Genomic DNA, 13,102 nt, shown 5'->3' with positions numbered 1-13,102 from the left:
ATGACGACTGCACAGCAGGGGGTCGGAAGGAGAGCTGGGAGAACTCAGGGGCAAACCAGGACACCACTGCTTCCATGTCCCTGTGTCTTACAGCCAATTGTCCTGTGACTCTTCCCTTGTTTGGTTAACACCTTAGGACCAATGTAGATCTCTCATGACAAGACACAGTCATGTTACTTCCATGAAATTCTTTTATGTGCAGAGAATAGGTTCAGCAAACAAATTTCACAGGATTTAATGTATATGTTAAGTTCTTTTGTGTTCTGGGGAATTCTATTATTCCCAACCTCACAGAATCCAAGAACTTTCTTCAAATCCGTGGACAGCCGTTGTGTAAGGAAAAGGGTCTGCCATAGACATTGTATTTAGTCTAGAAGGTAAAATTGGAGTGACAGGAGAATTTACCGGGAGGCACAGTTTCAAGTTAGTAGGTGGTTCCCCCGCCCCTCCCCCGCCCCGCACAGATTACCAAGGACAAGCAAGATCGAAAGTGCTTTCCAACTCTGGAGTTCTAATACCATTCCTTCCAGATATCTAAGCCTGGCAATCTGATCTGACAGTGTTAAAGCAGGAGCTTGATATCACAACCACATCTATATGACCCCATAGTGTGATGGACGGTTGCTCAGGTTTTGAGACTGTATGAAGTTGGAATCTGACTTTGGAGGTCTTATTTCATCTTCCAGAACGTTGTTAGCTGCTCCACTGAAAAGGGGGACAGTCTGTAGACAGCATATGAAGTGTTTGGCGTCATTAGAGGTTACATAGGTGTTCTTTGAAGGACAAACTTTTTCTCTGCTAAAAATCTTTCCAGCTTCGGGGATCCTGGCTAAACCCTATCAAAGCACTGCAGGTGTCAGTCAGCCCTGCAGGAGGCAGCAGGCCTCGGTCAGAACTCAGGGACCAAGCACAGGCGGGGCAGAGGAGCGAGTGCTCAGGATCTTGGTTCCCACTGCAGCAGAGTTGCACCGGGGTTCCTAGGTAGGGCAGGACGTAGGGAAGAAGCAGAAAGAGGCACATGCGCGCTGCAGCAGCTGGGAAGAGGAGCCCGTATTGTGTGCAGGAAGGTGGGCAGTGGAGCAGGAGTGCGCCAGCGGTGACACAGCTTCCCGAGTGTGGTACTGCGCTTGCCTGCCTCTGATTTCCCTCTTCTCCAGCTGTAGGAAGGGCTTGGGGCTGCAGGTGAGCTGTGCATCCTGTAAAGGAAACTTTCCTGCCCTCTATTTTCTGGCAAGATAAAAGGATCTTTGCTAAGCGTCAGCCCTCCTTACTGATAGGTAAAAGTTTGGGGTGGAGAGCGATTGAATGGAGGATGAGGCACCGAGGCCCAGATAGAACTCTCAGCAGCATACAGCTTTATTTCACATGGGACACGTTTCCCTCGGGGAAGGGAAAGATGTCAGCTCACGGGTTGTGAGCTGGGACTTATATATGGGGGCTTCAGGGTGCAGAAGGGGTGGTAGTTTTGGGGAAAAAATCAACCAAGGGGAAGCAGGAAAAGCAGGGCTTGTAAACCTGGCTCTGTTCAGTCTGCCAGGCAGGATCTGGGTCTGGAAGTGTTTACTTTTTTCCTCTTAAGGTAAGGGAAAAGCTGCTGTGTTGAACAGCTTCTAAAATCTCTGGTTAACAGGTAGAATCTGCTTATCTTGTCTTTGGAGATCAGAGGAAAGGCAGGCTGCTTCTCAGCAGAGTTTGTTTCCCTTGACTTCAAAGGCCAAGGTGCTTATCAGCTCAGTTCCTTTTTTCAGGCTTCAAAAGTCCATAGGTCCCTGTTGGGGAGGGGAGAAACTGCTGCTGTTTGGAACCCTAATATTCTAGACTTTTGTGTTATAGGATGGGGGGGCCGTTGTCATCTTTCTACTTCCTGCTGGACAGGGTTGACGTGGGAGGTACGCTGGTTTAGGGGTCCACTAGGCAGCAGGGGTTGTCTTTCCGTGCATCTCAACAGGGTCCTCGATGGTTGACAGGCGGTCATGTACATGTGAAAGGAAGGAAAGTTTCCTTATGGTCTGAGCAACTGGATCTGGCCGTGTAGAAGCAGCTGAAGAGACGACTGAATTTTCTCTGAATTTTCTAAGTGAACACAGAAGCTTTTTGCCAGGGTTAAAATAGATTGATTTTTGCCTCCTTTAACACTTACTTCTCTGTGGAGATGAAGGAGCTGTTGGGTTCCTGGCAATATAGCTGGGGGTGATCAGACAGCCCATGGGAATTGTAGAGCAGTTACTGAATATTTTTAGTTCTTTTGCCCCACCATGAGCTCATTCATTCCCTCATTCATCCATTCAGTATTTACTTAGTACCTACCTCCTGCAGGGCAGTGTGGTTGGTACTAACTATGAGCAGGCCAGAAATGAATGGAACATGGGCTTGCCTTTATCAAGCCCAGCTGTGAATGGTCTATCTTACCAGCCTCAGAATCTATAAGCAATGGTGTCTTCTTGGCTGCCTTGGCACCTCAGACAGTATTCCATGAGTCCTGTCCTTCTTTCCCCGCCATATACCTGCTGCTGCCCAGAGCTGACTCAGGAGAAGCGTGAAGACTCGGCCACCCCTACCTCTCCTGGAGGTCCAAGTCAGAGACCTAGGAGAGAGTCATCCTTACAACTTCCCTGCCCATCTCTCCCTACCTCCATACTGTTAGTTCTAACTCCTGACTCTATCAAATTCATCTGCCTCCATGTTTATTGCTATTTCTCTAGAGTGGGATCCCATCATCGACTAAGTTCTTGCTTAGTTTACTACAGCCATCTCCGGATTTATCTCCCTGCTTTACTGAATTCATCTTCCTCTGCTGCCGCCAGGAAACACTTGGGATCTAAACCTGATTGTGAGGGCTGCTTCTTTGACCCCCCACTGACTTTAGGGCAAGAACCACAGACTGGTTTTGCAGGGCTGGTGTGCATCTGCAGCCTTGTGTCTCTCACTAGGTGCTCCTTTCTCAGGCCCTCGGTATTTTATTTTGAGAACACGCCTTGCTTTCTGACCCCTCAAGGCCTTTGCATGTTTGTTCTTATGCCTGGAAAACTTGTTTACTATGCTTTCTTTTGACATTTTATTTGTTGATGTGTATAAGTGTATTGCCTGCATGTATGTAAGTGCACTCATGTCATTCAATGCCTATGAAGGTCAGAAGAGGGTATCAGATACCCTGGAACCGGAGTTATGGACTGTTGTTAGCCTCCTTGTGAGTGCTGGGATTGAACTCGGGTCCTCTGCAAGAACAGCCAGTGCTCTTTCTTAACTGCTGAGTACATCTCTCCAGCCCTTGTTCACTATGTTTATTCCTGTTTTCCCCCAAGATCCCAGGTGGGGCCCTGCATCCCCTGAACATCCCTGCTTAGGCTCTGAAGCTCATTAGATACCTGTCCTCTGAGTTTTGGAAGCATAGACGAGCCTGTGTTTGTGGCCTTTCCCTTGAATTTGACTGCCTTGAACAAAGAAGTTTAAATATCAGTTGTGACACGATATGATTCTTTGAATACCTGAATAACAAATTCACTCTCTACCTCATTGTACTGAATAATGACCTTAACAATGGATAGAACAACGAAAGACTATTATTACTGCAAAAGCTAACGTACCTTTATTTTTATTTATTTTTGTTTTATTTGACAAGGTCTTCGTCACCCCAGTTCACCTGGAACTCACTATATAGACCAGGCTGGCCTTGATCTCAAAGAGATCTGCCTGTCTCTATGTCCTGAGGACTGGGATTAAAGGCAAGCACCACCACACCAAAAATATGCCTTTATTTTTAATTGGCACATTTTAATTATGTATATTTTTAGAATAGAATGTGGCATTTCAATACAGCATCAGTATTTATTCAGATCAAAGTAATTGACATAGCTATCACCTCTGACATTTATCATTTCTTTATGCTAGGAGCATCCAAAATCCTGTATACTAGCTATTTTGAAATACATCATGTTGCCAACCACAGTTATCCCGCTGTGCTGTGGAATGCTAGAAATTGTTCATCCTAGGCAGTGCACCACTGTTCCTTTTAACCATCCTCACCCTCCCCACACAACTTAGAGAGTTTGGTAACTTTTATGCAATCAGCTTGTTAGAGTCCATATATAAGTGAGAACATGTGGTATTTGTCTTTCTGTGCCTAGAAGAGCTGATATTTATTGAATGCCCAGTATGTGTCAGGCACTCTTCTAGTATTTTAATTCATTTAATTTTCACAGTAGCCCTGTGAGCTAGATACTTTTATTTTCCTTTTGTAAAGGTGGAGAAACTGAGTTACAGAGCAATTAAGGAATGTACCTAATTTTGCACAGCTAGAAAGCTTGAAGCCAATATACATGGTACCACAGTAATAAATATTATTATTCCTGTGAGATGCCCCTGGGGCAGAAGAGGGTGAGTCACCAGATGGAAGGTGATGTCCAGTGGTCACAATTTCAAGGTGTGAGCCAAGTAGAAGAATCCACAGTGGAGACCTCTGAACAGCATCAATTTCATTTGCTTATTCACTTTGTTCCTCCAAGTAATCCAGTTCTGGATGGTATTGCATAGTGTTGAGGAGTGACACATGCCTGAAACTGATATCTTGGTTGTGCTGTGTAAAGTTAGGGCATCACTTGCCTTCTCTGTGCCTCAGTTTCCTCATCTGGAAAATACTGATTGCAATAGCATTTCCTTCATGAAGTTTGGGTCGTGATTGGGATGATATGAGATGGAAGAGGGCCTGTCACGTGGTAGTTACCCAAAAGCATGATCTTCTTTGTTACCCTTGTTACTGTCTTTATCTGTCATTCACTCAGCAGATGGTTTTGAACACAGCTCCTTCCTTTATGTTATGCCCCTTGGAGTCACTTTGCTGGCACAGATGAGGTCTCCTGGGTTAGTTCTTTTCCAGATGTGGGGTCTTTGTGTGTTGCTTCCTATTCTGTGACCTCTCAATAAGGATTTTTGTTGTATTTTGTTTTGTTTTATTTGAGGGAGGGTTTCACTCTGTAGCTTTGGCTCGCCAAGATTGGCCCTTGAATTCCTGGAAATCCACCTGCCTCAAGCTCTCAGTGCCGAGAGTACAAACATGAACTACCACGCCTGGTTTATAGTAAGTTCTAAGTGACTCCAAGATAAGCTTAACACCTGTTCTGTTCTGAGCCAGTCTGGTTTACCTAAAGGAGAAGCAGTGAGAAAACTGAAAGAAGGCACAAGATGGCCAAGGGTGTAGGTCGGTGGTAGTATGCTTGCCTAGAATGTACAAGACCCTGGGCTCACTCTCCAGTAGCACCCCCCACCCAAAGGAACAGGAAACTTCATACACCATTCCCATCCCTCATATTTACAAACAACTTTTTCCCCATGGAAGAAAATAGATGTTTTAAAAAAGTAAGATATTAAAGTACACCAGTAATTGTAGAATTTAACAATCCAAGGAACTATACACATCTCATCTATTTCCCCCACTTAGGGGGACCTGGGAAGAGGGAGGGACAAAACCTTTACATTAGCAGCCAGCTCAAGGCTAGTAGTTTATTGCCAACCTGTAACCATCTTGCTTCCTGCTGGATCTTGGATAACCCAGGGCAGGGCTTCATTGGAATATCTCACACTGGATATGCTTCAAGTGATCTGTGGTGTACTACAGGATGCCATGGCATGCAGTTAGTTTTGGGCCAGGGTTCTATCATCATGTTTAATGATTTACCACTGATTAAGAATGTCTGTCTCTGCCACAGCGAAGTTGGTACAAAGCAGATAGTCAAAGTGAATCCTCATTTCAAGTACCAAGCAAAATCCATGTAACACTTCTTTTGCTGTGCATTGTGGGGAGGATGGAAAGATAAATATTCACACAAATATGAAGGCTTTGAAAGATGGAGTTGCAAAAGCAAAGGAATGTAGAGGAGGCAGAACCACTCGCTGCATCTGATGACACATTCCAGAGGGTTGATGGAGAAGTATTTGAGGGCAGAGGCTGGGGCCAAGGTGTAGAGGATAGTGGGTACAAGTGTTGACTTTTTTGTGGGTTGAGGAAAAGAAGGTGTTGCAGGCGTTAAAGTGTAAAGGAAAGTTTGGGCCTTGTCTGGAGTTTACCTGGCAGGCAGGTTTTTATTGTTTGTGGATCACAATGTCTATACACCAAATCCCAGGAGACACAGCAAATCCTAGGCATAGTGTCAGTGGTTTCTAGTGGTGATTCTACCAATTTACACTCCAGCTATACTTGGCCCAGAAGATTAAAATATCCCCATATTTGTTTGTTGCTAGGAATGTCACTCATCCCAGTAGATAGATTTCTAAGGATTAGCTGTGTAACCTACATATAAGTCACATACATATTCCATTTAGTAAAGGTAAATGCCTTTTTAAATTATGAAACCCAGGACACAAAGCTTGAGAGACTGGTTGTTTTTGTCTTTGGGGATTAATTAATATATGTGGAGAAGTGCTTATCATATTTGAAATGAATGATTGTTCTGACCAAAAGATGCCAAACTTGCTTTGATTAAAGGCAGAACAGTTTTTCCATGCCTTTGAAAAGGTGAGTGATATACCTTTTCCTGAGATATCAGTTCAGAGGGTGGCAGGAGCGTAGTTCCAGCTTCTCCATGGGGCATTAGTCATGTGGGTGAGCCTTCTTGAGTACTAGTGAGCAACCAGGGACCCCATCATAGAAAAGTAGACAGTGACCAACAGTTGTACCAGTTATATCTGATTTTAAAAAATCAATAAAATCTCCATTCTAGAATTCTGCCTGTGATTGTACTTCATGGTCTTAATTACAGTGGGGAGAGTTGGGCTGAGGAGCTCTTGGAAACTCAGGGTCCCTGGTCTGAATGTGCATATAGTCATCATCTGACTCCTAGAAATCTGCAGGTGTTAAAGAGCCATGACTACCTTGTTTGCAACAGACCAAGCAGAGTTACGTTAACCTGGTTACTCCTCTACCACATTGAAGAGCTGGACTCCAGGCTTCCTCCACACCTTTTGGTAGCAGGTGATCTATTTTCAGCCCTGAGTAAAGCATTACCACTTCTTTCACCACAGAATCTAATATTTGGGTGTATATACTGGAAAGACCAAGACCGCTAGTCCTTTATGACTTTTAGCCCTTCCTATGGCTTAGCCCATTAGTGTCCCCCAGAGTATTATATACTACAAGTTTTGTCTCTAGCCATCGCACTACTGGGGAGGAGGTGTATGTGGAGAGAAGAGGTGGGGCCAAGTGAAAGGTCTTCAGGTTATTTGGGGTGTGATCTTGAAGGGGATAGTGGACACTAGCCCTTCCTCTTCGCTCTTTTGTTTCTTGGCCTTGAGGTGCACTTACACCATAAACGTACCACCACAGACCAAAAGCAATGGAACTGACCAGTGTTAGACTAGAATTTTCAAAACAGTGAAGTAAAAGTTAATTATCTCATGTATTTTGGTACAATGAGGTAAATTTGATGAACACATTTTCTTTTGCAAGGCCTCCTATATGAGCTTTTAGACTCTTATTTTGAGTCATACATAGAATCTAAGGAAATTTGAGGTACATTCTATCTAAGAGGATTGTTTTATGTTTGTGTCTGTGTCTGTGTCTGTGTGTATGTGTTTGTCTGTGTGTCTGTGTGTGTGTACATGTGCATGTGGAGGCCAGAGGTCAATGCTGAGTGGCTTCTTAGACCACTCTCTGCCTTATTGCTTGAGACAGGGTCTCTCACTGAACCTGGAATGCACTGATTTGCTATACTGGCTAGCCAGGAGCTCCTGGGACCTCCTGACTTTGCCTTCCAGAGCTTGGACTATGGGTGCATGCTGCTACACCTAGCTCTTTATGTGGGTGCTAGGGACCAAACACGGGTCTTCCTGCTTATGCAGCAAGCATTTTGTCTATCGAGCCATCTCCCCAGCCCTTTGTTTTGTCTTTAACTCAGAAGACTCAGATGTAAGGCTCCTTTTGCCTTGTAGTCAATGTTCTAGTCTGTGACTCCATTGTCCCAGGTGTGTCCTTGCCGTTCCTCAGTTTGTTTGAACAAGTCTTTATCCATCTGATTTCCCATCCTCAGCATCGGCTCCAACTTTCTGGTTTTCTCTTCCTCTTTGCAAATGCTGCCTTTAGCAGAACAGTTCAAACAAATTGGATTTAAAAGAGTTTATTTGAGCACCAAATGATTCCTGGGCTAGGGTTGTAGATTAGTGGTAGTGTTTTCTTAATATATGCAAGCCCCTGGCTTCAATCTTTAGCACAGAAGAAGAAAAAAAAAATGACTCATGAATTGGGCAGCAATTTGAACCTGAAGAGATTTAGAGAGTGACTCAGCAGTCTGAACAGTGAACTTTGTGACCCCACCCCCTGCTCCAGCAAAGTCAAGAAAAACGCAGTTTGACTGGCTCTGGCTTATTTGTCCACGGTATAAGGAGCCATTGGCCTTACTTGGGCATGATCTACTCAGGTGGTTGCCTGTCATTGGTCAAATCTGATTTGTTTGTGCATGTTGAAGTCCAGTTATTTATCTAAAAATATAGTTATAACTTAGGTTTTAGTTTGTTCACATGCTGAGTTAGAGTGAAGGTTTTTACCTATCAGTTTCAAAAGTTCAAGCCAGGCATGAAGGCTCATACCTGAAATCTCATTACTCCAGATGCTAAAACATAAAGTGGAGGCCAGCCTGGACTATCTAGTAACTATCATTTAGCCTGGGACCTGAGATCTTGTCTCAAAAAGCCAAACAAACAAACAAACAAACTGCCACCACAATCAACAAAAAAGTACCCCACCCTAAAAACAAAAACCAGGGGCTGGAGAGATGACTCAGTGGCTAAGACCAGCTCTTCTTGCAGAAGGCCCGGGTTAGAATCCTAGGAACCCACATGGTAGCTAACAACTGTCCATAACTCCAGCTCCAGGGGATCAGACGCCCTCTTTTGATCTCTGTGGGCTCTGCACAACAATGGATGCACTTACACATATGCAGGCAATACACATATACACATAAAATAAAAATAATAAATGAAATATTAGAAAAAACAAAACAACAAAAACAACCCCACCCCACTCTCGAAAGGAAAGGAAAAGGAAACAAAGGAACGAACCCTCCAATACCCCAAAAGTTCAAGGTTAGCTTAAGGATAATGGTCCCCTTTCACCACCAGCCCTACTTTTACCTCTAATGGGAAAAGCTGGTTTGGATTGCCCCATGATTTGCATTTTGTATTTTTTTCTATCTTTAAGTCCAGTTTCATTTTCCTGTATTATTTTTGTTTGTTCATTTAAAGATTTCACCTTGAGCATCTGACAGAAAACAACACCAGAGCAATGAATGCACAGGAGCAGTGTGCAAGGAATAAGACAGGGAGGACTGGGTCCTGACTAAGGTCTCCACAGAGGTACAGCTGATCAAGAGCCCCACATAGGTGTACCTGATCAAGATCTCCACATTGGTGTACTTGACCAAGATCTCCACATTTGTGTCTCTGGGAAGGAGTTGTGGAACTATGCTTCTTTCTTCTTACCTTCATTTCTCACTTCTAAACTCTACTGTGGAGTTGAAGCAGGAGACTCAGTTGATCTTTGTCTAGGAGAGGCTCAGGTTTCCTGGATTGTGTTAGTGACGAATTGTTTTGGCTCCACTGTGAGACTGTGATTTCTGGGTTCAAGACCCCCAAACAATGTTTAGCAGCATCCTGTGGTGAATGTGATTCTGTGGCTTGGAAACCAGAGGAAGCCTCATTTGAATGAGACAAATTTAGAAAGAATCAGAAACACTTTAAAGGTTAACTAAAGCAGGTATATACAGTATATACATGTAAATCTGTACTTAGGGAGTTTTGAAACAGTGAATTACTTAAATATTGACAGTAGCTATTGTGAAGCTGATAAACTTTTAAAAACTACATATGGTGAAATAATAAAATTCCTATGGTCAGATTGACTATAATTCATTAGTTAGGTCAGAAATGAAATTAGATTTCTACATATACTGTCTTAGAGTTCCCACTCATCCCCAACTGTACCAGACAATCTCTAAATTCCTGTCCTCAGAAGATTCTTTTGCCTCCAGAAAGGTTAGTAACAATTTTTTTGACTGTAGTTTTTTTCTGTTTATTTCCTGATTTATGAGCAGAGCTGAAATGAACTGTATGCTTCAAATGAGAAATAAATCTAAAAATACAACTCTAAACATTTGCCAAGCTCAAGTAATAAATTTTAAATGATGGATCTGAGACATGGCTATAAGTTTCATAGATAACAGCATAAAATCGATTTCTGTTCATGTATGTGTGTCTATATATGTATTTTATAAATGTGTGTGATGCTTTTCTACAATGTACTTATAAAAGCTTTTTTGATTTGTTTAAAGAAATTAGGCACTGAGAAAATAAAAAGTAGCTGGGTGGGGTGGCACAAGTTTTTAATCTCAGTACTTGGGAGGCTGAGATAGGCAGATCTCTGAGAGTTTGAGGCCAGCCAGGGGTCTATATAGTGAGATACTGTCTTAAAAGTAAAATGAAATAAAATTATCCTCTTAAAGTTAAATATAGTAGTTAATCTAAATGACTTTTGTTCATGGGACTTAATAAACCTTTGGTAAATACAGCCAGTTTAAAAAAAGTGTTGATGAAGTAAACACATCTTCACAATTGTCAGCGTTGAACTATAACTGACATTTTGTTTAGATTTTCTCATCAGCTAGGTTGTGTAGGCTCTGCTAGATACTTTAACATAAAAAACTTGTTATTTCTGTAATGCTCTTGATAGTTACTTGATTTGGCTGTGAGCTAATGCTGTGAGGGAGGCCTTTGGGCTCCTTGAAGCCTTGTGTACTTAAAGTTTGTCTTCTCTCTCAGGCCTTTGAATTTTAAGATATGGGCAGTTGTCTATGGCAAAACCTGGGAACACAATACATGTCCACATTATCTGGGCCAGTGACTACATAAACTAAAACCTAATATGGCTCACTCTCCCTGGTCTAGCTCTGCAGCTGACCATATAGGAGGGGTCAGAGCCTACCTACAGCTGTTGTCTTCACAGCTGCCTGTTCTCTCCCTAGGCTTCCCACCTGTGATATAGGTTGCAGATGCAGACAGGCCCTGTTCTTTGTAGCTATGTGCATTGTTTTTTCTCATAAATGACACCCTGGTTTCATTATCATCCAGAAGTCAGACGTTTGTGGTTCAGGGATGTATTACAAGCCCCTGGGTAAGGTGCCTTTAGCACAGGAGGAGGAAGTAGGACAGACCCAAGGCTGCTGATCCTGTGTTGGACCTTTGCTCAGACTTTTTGAGTTCTCTATGTACAAGGCTGATGACTATAGTCCCGTCCATCCCTTTCAGCCTCACCAGAAACATCATACTTACCCACTCCATACCACCTTGGCCACCTTCCTGTCATGACTCTTGCAGAGCACTATAAACTTCTGACACATACCACCTTACTGTCTCTACAGCCTGACCTGTGTGACCATGTAGGAGTGATAAACTATTTTACAGAACATGCTAGAAACCCTAAATTCCTGACTTTGTTACCATAGTGGAATCAATTATTAAAATAGCTGCTGAAAATACCATTGCTATTTCTTACTTGATTAAAGTGTGCCAAGTCACTTGAATCTCCAATATCCTTTTTAGGAAAACACTCTACCCCTGTTTTACAGATGAAAAGCTAAGGCTTAGTGATCTCAGCTGATTCTGTTGGGATGGCAGAGCTTCTATCAGACAGAATCAAGGTTTAGAACCAGATTATGTCAACATAGAAATACATAAAATCTTCGTAACTACTTTTTTAGATACCATGGTTAATAGATAGTGCTTTCATCACAGCAATAGAAAGTAAACTAATACACTCATTGCAGTGCATACCTGTAATCTCAGGGGAGGTAGAGGCAGGGGGATCAGGAGCTCAAGGCCAGCCTTGGCTATATAGTGAATTTGAGGCCAGCCTGGGTTACATGAGATTCTGTCTCAGAAACAAAACAAACAAACAAAACCCAACAAAGTTACAAAGATGAACTAAACATACCAAGAAACCAGGGGCCTACAGTATATCAGAAAAACTGCTTTGTTCCTGTTTATGGTTCGTGTAAACTGGTAAGGTTACCAGGTAATTTTCTTTTCCATTTTATAATCAGTCATTTCAGCAAACTTTTATTTTTCATCTTAAAATAATAGAACCTACAGGCATTTCACTCTCTTTGTTCTTTCCTTCTCGAAAACAGTGGCAGTTTGCTATTCCAGCAAATGCCCGCTATGGACACTGATGGGGTGAAAGTGCAGACTAGAGCTGTTCTCTAGTACAATGCCACCAAACACAATCTCTATGAAAGGCAAAGAGAGCCTTGTGCAGTATATTTTCTGTTCTTACCTCAATAGAAAACACAGGAAGGATTTAAGACACTGGCAAGGGGATCATGACTAATGGCAGGCTGAGCCTCGGGCAAATACACTGACATTATCAATATGGGAGTGTCATGTGGAGATGAGGGAAGGGGAAATTTGGTGGCAGATCTAGACGAATGTCCTTACTGAACTGAACGCAGTCCATGAATATTGCACAGTGATAGAGGTTTCCCAAAATGAGTCAGCAGATATCAAAGGATGGTGAAATCATAATTGTTAGGGTTCAGCCTTTAGAGGCTAGGATCCAGCCAAAAGTTTTGGTCAAGGGAGAAAGTGATTGTCTGGAGACCAAGGTTAGAGAAGGGAAAGATTAAAAAGCTGTCTCAAGTTTAGGACATCTCAAAATGATGATCAGGAACATGGTACTAGCTAAATGTATACATTTCTCGATGTGACAAGTTTTCATACAGGCCAATTCTCACGATACGGGGTTACCTAAAGAATTTCATCAAGAGTCAAAGTAGCCAGAGTGGTCCCATACCATCAAAGCACGTGGTCTTCTTTCTTGATTAAAAATAAATTGTATGGAATTGTGGGAACTTCATAAAAAAGTTGAGTCGAGTTACCAATGATCCAGAAAATCCTCTACTAGGGACATAGCCAAGATAAATGAAAATATACCTTCCCTAATACTCGTTCAAAATTTCTTATAGCAGCATATTTACAATATTCAAAACCTGGAACTAAATCAAGCACCTATCAACCAGTGAATAGATGAACAGAACGTTCTGTAGCAATACAAGGAAGTATGCTA

The 13,102-nt window shown here is 42.6% G+C and overlaps 1 protein-coding gene across 2 annotated transcripts in view; it reads left to right on the top strand.

Moving 5' to 3' along the window:
- Positions 1 to 918: 918 nt before the first annotated feature.
- Positions 919 to 13,102, top strand: part of LOC103727363 (glutathione S-transferase) — a 33,109-nt gene continuing 20,925 nt past the window's right edge. Inside the window, exon 1 of one of the 2 annotated variants that reach the window (XM_029559744.1) lies at positions 919 to 1,067. The gene's annotated coding sequence lies outside the window, so the exon portion shown is untranslated. Of the gene's footprint in view, positions 1,183 to 13,102 lie in introns of both variants that reach the window. The other variant, XM_008825204.3, reaches the window with a different exon arrangement.

Source organism: Nannospalax galili, unplaced genomic scaffold (genome assembly GCF_000622305.1).
Source record: "Nannospalax galili isolate Female #2095 unplaced genomic scaffold, S.galili_v1.0 scaffold329, whole genome shotgun sequence".
In the NCBI taxonomy this organism is placed as follows: domain Eukaryota; kingdom Metazoa; phylum Chordata; class Mammalia; order Rodentia; family Spalacidae; genus Nannospalax; species Nannospalax galili.
The sequence above is the reverse complement of the archived record's forward strand: the minus strand, read 5'-3'. Positions and strand labels throughout refer to the sequence as shown.